The following is an 8,670-nucleotide window of genomic DNA, read 5'->3' as shown; positions in this document are numbered from 1 at the left end:
AGAAGACTCTTACCTTCATAAGAACTGCAGTAGCAATCATTGAGGCCAGCTTTGGAGACTAATAAATAACTCGGCTCCGCCTCAAAAAAGTTATACTTAATATTATAGATTACAAGTATGTATTTACAAGCAAACCAAATAGTTTCTTAGCATCCCATCAAATCAGTCCAGGGATGTGAGTTTACCCACTTCCACCAGCAGATGGAACCTATGAATCATTGATTTCAAGAATTTCAGTCTACAGTCTAAGTGCACCAGTATTTCTCAGTCTCCAGCAGATACTAACTAGAGTGAGATCTTATGCAGTCTAGGACTAGAAGAAGTAGGTCCAAGGTAGAGAAATTATTTGGGGGGGGAGGGAGGGGTTGCATTTTAAAAACGTAGTTGTAAAGTAATTTAAGGGGAAAAGACAGAAATTCAGTGTGCTGTTTTGTGGTCTTAAAGGTGCTACACATGGGTGGCTCTCTCTCTTCCCCCTACCCCTTCTTCAGGTTTTGAGGGTCCCAGGTCAGGGCAGATCAATGCCTCAGCTTTCTGTGAGGGGAAGGAGAACCTAGAGTGCTCACTACAGGAACAAGCAGCAGCAGACAAATGGGGACATTTTAAGTGTGGAACCAGCACAGCACATCCAAGCCAAAAAAGCCACTGACCCCAGAACAACATACCATATCAACTCTTGTATCTCACAAATGTTAACTAGGAATCATTGCTACTTACACAATATTAGAATTGCTACAGAGACGTAGATATTACAAAGAAATTGCATGGAAGATATCATACAGGGGACTGCGTGGGAAAGGGACAATGCACTGAGGAAAAAAGGTGAGTTTTCAGTGCTTTCCTGAATTGGAAGTATGTGAGTGTTTGTTGAAGGCTGCCCGGGAGGTTGTTTTAGATTCTGGGCCCCTGAAACTTGAAGGTGATCTCAAAGAGAGCCTTCCTTCAAACATGGCATGCAGAAGGGGGTGGTAGTTTTCATCATTGGAATGTTCTTGAGTTGTGGAAAGACTGTGATTTGGATGGTGGATGTGAGATCAGCTGAGTTTTCACCGTATATGGCCTTATGTACCATGCATGCTACCTTGAAATGGACCTGCTTCTGACTGGCAACCAGTGTAGTTCCTTAAGGAGAGGTGTAACCCTCTCATATTTGGTCTTGCATAAGATTAGCCTCGCCGCTGTATTTTGGAGCAATTGTAGTCTCTTAAGGTCTTTCTCAGCGATGCAACAGTAGTCAAGGCAAGGGAGGAGGACCGCTTGGGCCACCGTCCTGAAGTTTGTTTGGCTCAAGGCTGATCTAATGGTTCTGAGCTGTCTTAGATTGAAGAAGAAATTCTTGACCAGTGAGGTAACCTGGTCTCATGGTTAGGTCCGAGTCAATGATGACCATGAATTTTAGATGATCTGCTTATGGCTATCTTATCTCCTGAGGCAAGGGTGAACTCTTGGTGTGGCGAAGTGTTTTGGTTGCCAAACCATAGTACCTTTGTCTTCTGTCTGTTTAGTTTGAGGAAGCGGTGGTGAGACCATGTGCTCAGGTCCTCTATTAGTGTGAAGATGTACTGAATCATGTCTGAGTAGATATCTTTTGCTACACATAGGAGGTAGATGTCATATGTATAAGAGTAGGTGTGAACATGGGAACCAAGGTTTATCCTTCCAAGGGCACTCATGTATTCAGTATATTGAATAGTGATGGGGAGAGCCTTGAGGGACACCACATGTTGCTTTCCTTGGTTGAGATATCCCTTGGCCTTTCCTAACTTTGTAAGTTCTCTTGGTCAGGAATTCATCAAACCATTTTTTAAAAAATTTATTTATTTTAATTATTACCTGCCTATTCCTAGGCGGTTTAAAAAATACGGTCATAAAATGCAGGCACATACAATAATTTGTACAAACACACAATAAAAGACATCAGTTTTTCTTCAGAAAAACAATTAACTGACATTGCCACCCACATATCAGCAGAAATATTCTGCATGGAGCAGAAGTAAGCAATCATTTAAATGCTTTCATGAATAAGGTGGCTTTTAATACTCTTAAATTTTTGAAAATCCAAAACGGCTCTTAATGGTCCAATTAGATTGTTCAATAAGGTCACTCCTGCTAAAGAGAAAGCAGATGTTCTTATGCTTTCATAATGTGCTTTTGAAAAATCCATCAATGACAAATCGTATCGTCCCCTCAGATCGTAAGGTTCTGAGTGGTTGGTAGAGTGTCATCACCTGTGTCACGTACCAAGAAATGCCCTGATGAATAACCTTAATTACCAACAATATTTTGAAAATAATTTGAAACCTTACAAGCAGCTAATGAAGTTTTTTAACCATGGTGTGATATGGTCAAACTTTCTCACACCACAAATTAAGCATGCAGCAGCATTTTGGATCAGCTGTAGGGCTTTAATCTGTGCTGACACAATCCCTAAATAAAGGGCATTACAGTAATCTAATTTTTCTACAATTACTGTCTGAACCACTATTCAAAATCATACACTGACATCATCGACTTTAACCTACTCAAAAGTTGCATCTGAAAGAATGTAGATTTCACTACAGCTAGTAGCTGATCTTTCATAATCAAGAGTACAGTCTAACCAGACTCCTAAAATTTTTAGCTTTTTGTGCACCTGATTTCACTCTTCAACAAGCATTTTGCTACTGCAGTTCTGTCACCTATACCTTAACAAGGGCCGCACGCTGACTCTAAATCTGAAAACAGTTTTCGTCTATCACATCCTGTTTTTAAGTTATGCATCAGTTTGTGTTTATATAATTTTCATCAATAACGCTACCATGAAGCGTCGGTATTTTACTGTTTCTGTAATGCAATATTGTATTTTAGGACAGCTCATCGATCACATATACCAGTAATTTGAAAGTTTATACTAAAAAGTGATTGTGCTATTTTTTCTACCTGTGAAATTTTATATTTTGTTTGGTTTTGTCTAAGATATTATAATTATGAACAGATGAGGTTGTGTTAACCATCCTGATAATTTCTGTTATGTCTGCGGACAATTTACTGTACAAGACCAACAAAAGAATCAGTCCAGCAGATGGTTGTAAAGTTGGCGACCAAGCATTATTTTGGCTGTAAAGTTGGCGACCAAGATAAAGTATGGCCACCTCATGTGTGCTGCACTGTCTGCTATTCTGGAATAACAACATTTGTGCTGGTTGTTCTGAATTTTCTTGGTAATCACAGATCAGAGAATTATGCTGAGCTTGTGGAGAACATCAAGCTCAGCTAATGTGTGCCAGAATGTCACTTAAAATGCACTTATATTCTCACCTCAACTTTTTCCCACCCAATTTTTATGATGTCAGTGATGAGCATGGGGAAATATTTCATCAAGCAAATATCGGGGAATGTTCATTCCCAGTATGATGGGAGACTATTGTTGGTTCTTTCAAAGAGAGACAAATGTACAGTACAAGTATCTCAAACATTTCTGAACACACTGACATCACTTTTGTGTGCGTTAAAGAGAGGCATAAATATATGCTGTAACATATCTCCTTATTGTCTTTGTTTTCAGAGTAAACTCCTTAACAAAGGTTGGTGGGACACAGTTCATACTCACAATATTATGCCGATATGGCAAACTGTCTAAAACATCAGTAACGTGTATCTGAGAAATCTGATGTACTAGCTGAATTTCAATTACAGATCTGAAATCTGCATCATTAAATTAACTAAGAACACTTAAGTTCTCAGTAGCAAAGAAAATTTTTTTGTTGACCAGTGTTATTCACTCTGACCTCCCTAGGCCATTGCAGATCTTCCCTACTCCATATTAACATAACATCGGACTTGGCTAAATTTAAAACTAGTTTATGATCTCACCATTCATTCGTTCACGGCCTTCATACATGCAGTTAACCTTTCATAAAACTCACTTCCCCAGTCCTTCATCGGGAAAAAGAATTGCATATCATCAGCATAAAGATGAAAGGCCACACCTATTTTCTGAAAGATGGCCCCCAAGTTCATCTAAGCATAGGAACACTAGAGAGTGGTCAACAACATCAAAGGTAGCGGACATGTCAAATTTCAGTAGAACTGGTTGTTGGCCTTGCTCAGATACAGGTTCGCTTTGGAGGCAAGTTCAAGAAGGAGCGATTCAGTGCTATGTTTGGCTCTGAAGCCATGCTGGGAATCGTGGAAGTCCGATAGCTGTGAATGGACACAATTCTAACAGCTTAGCTTGCCACAGGATGCTTGCTATTGGCTTGTAGTTTTCCGCTTTGGTGGGGTCAAGCCCTGCTGCTTTGAGAATGGGTGTTAGAGAGATGGCAGAGAGTCCAAGGGATAGCTCCCATTTGTCAGGCACAGGTTGATTAGGTCAGTCAATCAACCAATGTATGAAATCAGAAGGTGCCTGGTCTAGTAGGTTTGCTGGACATAGATCAAGATGGCAACGCTTCTTCACAAGTTGCTTTAGTATGTTAGAAATCTCAGCTGGTTTAGCAACACTGACTGCTGTGGCCTGATAAAGAATTATCTGCCTCTAGGTGGCATGGCCTTGCAGTGCTAAGATGCCAGCACCAGCAGAAAGGGCCTAGCATTGGCTGTTTTACAGCAGCTAACAAGCTGACACCCTGATTGGCAGCCACTATCACACGTGTGGGGAGATGTGGCTCAGTCAGCCTGAAGGGATGGGGTACACACTACTCTGAGAGGCTATGGACCTGTGGCAGGTCTATCAATTGATGTTGGGAGACCCAATTTTAGCAGAAACTACACAAAGTTCATTTATTCATTCAGATTTACTATATTGCTTTTAGCTGCAATAGCAGAGCAAGGCGGTGTACAAACAGGAAAGGAACTATAATTTCCACATACGATAGCACCAATCACACAAGATTTAGTACACAAAGAACATGTAACAGTAGGACCAAGGGATAAGTGGAAAACAGGATTTCAAGACCTGATGACAGACAGATCCTGGGTGTTGGCAGTGAGAAAACAGAATTTTTCGGATGAGAGCAATAAGTAGGACGATCAGTCTTCTCACCAAAATTTGCCTTTTAATAAAGAACTTGAAGGTTTGGAGTTTTTAAATTTGATCAAGGGTCCTAAAATTCCCAAGCATGTAAAAGAAAATCTGGAGGTGCATATATCATTGAAAGAAATACAGGCAGCATTGAAGTCCCTTAGAGTTGGATCCGCTCCAGGTAGTGATGGGTTTACTGTAGAGTTCTACAAATCATTTCAAATTACCCTATTACCTCATTTATTAAATTTGTATCAGGCTCAACTGTCTAATAGTTGCATTACAGGTATTATGGCAGAATATTTAACAATTGTTTTACCGAAGTCAAAGATCCTACGTTGGTTTAAAATTACAGGCCTATTTCTTTGATTAATGTAGATGAAAAATTGTTGGCTAAGTTATTGGCATTGTGCTTGGCCAAAACTCTCCCTTATATGACAGCCTACTAGCGACGCAAGCAGTGAAACTTGACCATACCATCTCTAACTTGCTGATATCAACAAGCGACCTCAAATCTTTTCGAAAAGAAATCAAAACCTTGCTATTCAAAAAATCTATCCAGATGTCTTAACTCTAACCCTGGTTTTACCCTCCGTGTATTCCCCCCCTAACCTCTCCTCATCTCCAGTTATTCTTTCTCTTCAAAGCCACAAGCATGTCTACTGCTTCCCGAATTGTATATTTACTGGAATTGCACTATCTCCCATTTGTACAGCTCCCCAAATTGTAAATCTACTGGAATAGCCCAGTCATCTTTTCTGCATCCTAAACCCTAAATTGTAATTCTCCAATCTTCTTGTAATCCTCCTGGAAATGTCCAGCTGTTTCTTTTGTAATCCGCCCAGAACTGCAAGGTACGGGCAGAATAGACGTCATTAATGTAATGTAATGTAATGTTATAGGTATGCACCAAACGGGGTTTGTTGCTCATAGGCATTCTTCAAATAACACTAGACTGGCTTTTCATATGTTAAATTTAACAAAAGCCTTGGAGGATCCGGCCTTCTCTGTGTCCTTGGATGCAGAGAAGGCCTTTGATTGTGTGAAATGGACCTTCATGTATCAAGCTATGGATTGGTTTGGGATTTATACAACTGATTCAAACCTTGTATAGTTCCCCTTCTGCCAGATTATATATTAATAATACTTTTTTGGAACGCTTCTGTCTGGAGAGGGGAATTAGGCAAGGGTGTCCATTATCTCCTTTGCTGTTTGATATTGTTCTGGAACCCTTGCTATTGGGTTATTCCATGCCAAGTGATCAAGGGCTCCCTGCATGACCATCACGGATTTTGATAAAACTTTATGCACAAAGTCCCACATGTTAACCTGCGTTGAAAAATGAAGCCCACTTTTCTAGGGGGTTTGAAATATGCTCTTTCTAATGAGACTGATTTGAAAGAGTTTCTAAAAGGTATTTTTCTGTAAAAGCAGGCTGAAAATACCCTATTTTTGGCCTTTTTACACAAATTAGCAACTTTACACTTAATTTGTAAACTAATGGAAAGAGCTTGGAGGTTGAAATTGTACTTTTGAAAACAACGTTGTACTGAGACATGCGCCAAATTTCTCATTTATTACTCAATTATTGTGGGAGCTAAGTAATGTCAAACTTTGACTTTTTTTGGAGCACTAATTTTTTCGGCCAAGTTTACTGTAATTCAGGCATTCAATCAGTGCTCGGCAAAAATTGTTATTGGTAGCAATGAACAGAGCTCAAAAAGTTGTGCAGGGTAGCTAAGTTTCAGTTTTTTTGGAAACACAGCTCGGGAGATATTGTGTCTCAAAGTTGTCAGAATGTCACTGTCGTACTGTATGTCATTGCAGTATGGGGTCAAACAAATGGCTATATCTCCACAAATATTCCACAGGCGAAACTAAAACTTTGCCAAAGTTCGTTTGAGACATGGTGGACTCTGCATATGAAGTTTCATCAAAATCCGTGGTGGTCATGCAGGGCACTTTCCAAGAACCTGATCACTTGACATGGAATGACCCTATTGGCTATTCAGCAGGCAAAGGAGATACAGGGTATTCCTTATGCAGTCAGGAATATAAAGTCTGCATATGTAGATGATATTTTGCTTCATTTGAAGAATCCTGAAACTACCATTCCACATTTACTAGATTTGATAGATTTGGAAAATTTTCAGGATATAAGATAAATTGGAGTAAATCAGAAGTTCTTCCGTTAAACGTCCACTGCCCAAAAGGTTTATTTGACGCATTCCCTTTTCTTTGGAAAGAAAAGGGTATAAAATATCTAGGTATTTGGATTCAGAGGACGTTGGAGGAAACAATGAAAGTAAATAAAAGATCCTTATTGCTTAAGGTCTCTGGAATGTGTGAGCAATGGAACCCTTTACATCTGTCTTGGTGGGGGAAGGTTCAAACAATTAAGATGATGATTTTATCTATGATTTGTTACCAAATGTGCATGTTACCGGTGTTTTTTTCAGGGGTCCTTTTACAAGAAGTTGAATAGTATTCCTGCCAAATTTATTTGGCTGGGGAAAACTGTGAGAGTTGCTTTAGTATCTTTCCAAAAATCAATTGTGGAGGGAGGGGTAAATTTTCCAAATTTTTATAGGTACCATCAAGCCTATATTATGCGCCAGGCTATGTATTGGATCCTCCCGGATCTCGTGAAAAGTCTTCCGGATTGGTTATGGTTGGAATGGCAACTCCTGTCTCCATTGAGGTTGTGTCATGTCTTGAGTGTCAAGATACCTAGGTTGTATAAGGACAATAGAATCTTATGTGACACTTGGAAAACTTTAAAATTTATCAATAACTTAACATCTATTCCAATTAATAAATCCATGTGTCAGTCCCTTTGGCTGAACTCCAAGATTCAAATTGATGGATTTGAAATCATCTGGAAGCATTGGATGAAAGCGGGCATTCGTACTTTGGATGAGGTGGTATTAGATGGAAAGCTGCTTGACTTTTCACAAATTTGGTATTGCTAAATCTCAAAATTGTAGGTGGTTGCAGTTGAATCAGGCCATTCAGAAGGGGTTCCATGATTGGCAAAATGTAAAAAAATATTATAGCTTGTAGAGCTTATGTTTCCAGACAGATTTCCTGGGTCATCAGGCCACTCAGTGGTATAAATTAATATCCGACCTTTTGAATAAGAAACCAAAGAATGGTCTTCGTGACATTTGGAGCTTTGAGATAAAGCATTAGATTAATGCGTCTCAAAGGCCACAAATTTGGACTTGGAGGATGAGATGTACGGTGTCAGCATCTATGAGACAATCTTGGTTTTTTTCTTGTTACACAGAGCATTATGGACCCCTGTTAAGTTACATAGTAACATAGTAGATGACGGCAGATAAAGACCCGAATGGTCCATCCAGTCTGCCCAACCTGATTCAATTTAAATATATATTTTTTTAAAATTTATTTTCTTAGCTATTTCTGGGCAAGAATCCAAAGCTTTACCCGGTACTGTGCTTGGGTTCCAACTGCCGAAATCTCTGTTAAGACTTACTCCAGCCCATCTACACCCTCCCAGCCATTGAAGCCCTCCCCAGCCCATCCTCCACCAAACAGCCATACACAGACACAGACCGTGCAAGTCTGCCCAATACTGGCCTAGTTCAATATTTAATATTATTTTCTGATTCTAAATCTTCTGTGTTCATCCAACGCTTCTTTGA

The sequence above is a fragment of the Geotrypetes seraphini genome, chromosome 7 (assembly GCF_902459505.1).
Source record: "Geotrypetes seraphini chromosome 7, aGeoSer1.1, whole genome shotgun sequence".
NCBI lineage: Eukaryota > Metazoa > Chordata > Amphibia > Gymnophiona > Dermophiidae > Geotrypetes > Geotrypetes seraphini.
The sequence above is the reverse complement of the archived record's forward strand: the minus strand, read 5'-3'. Positions refer to the sequence as shown.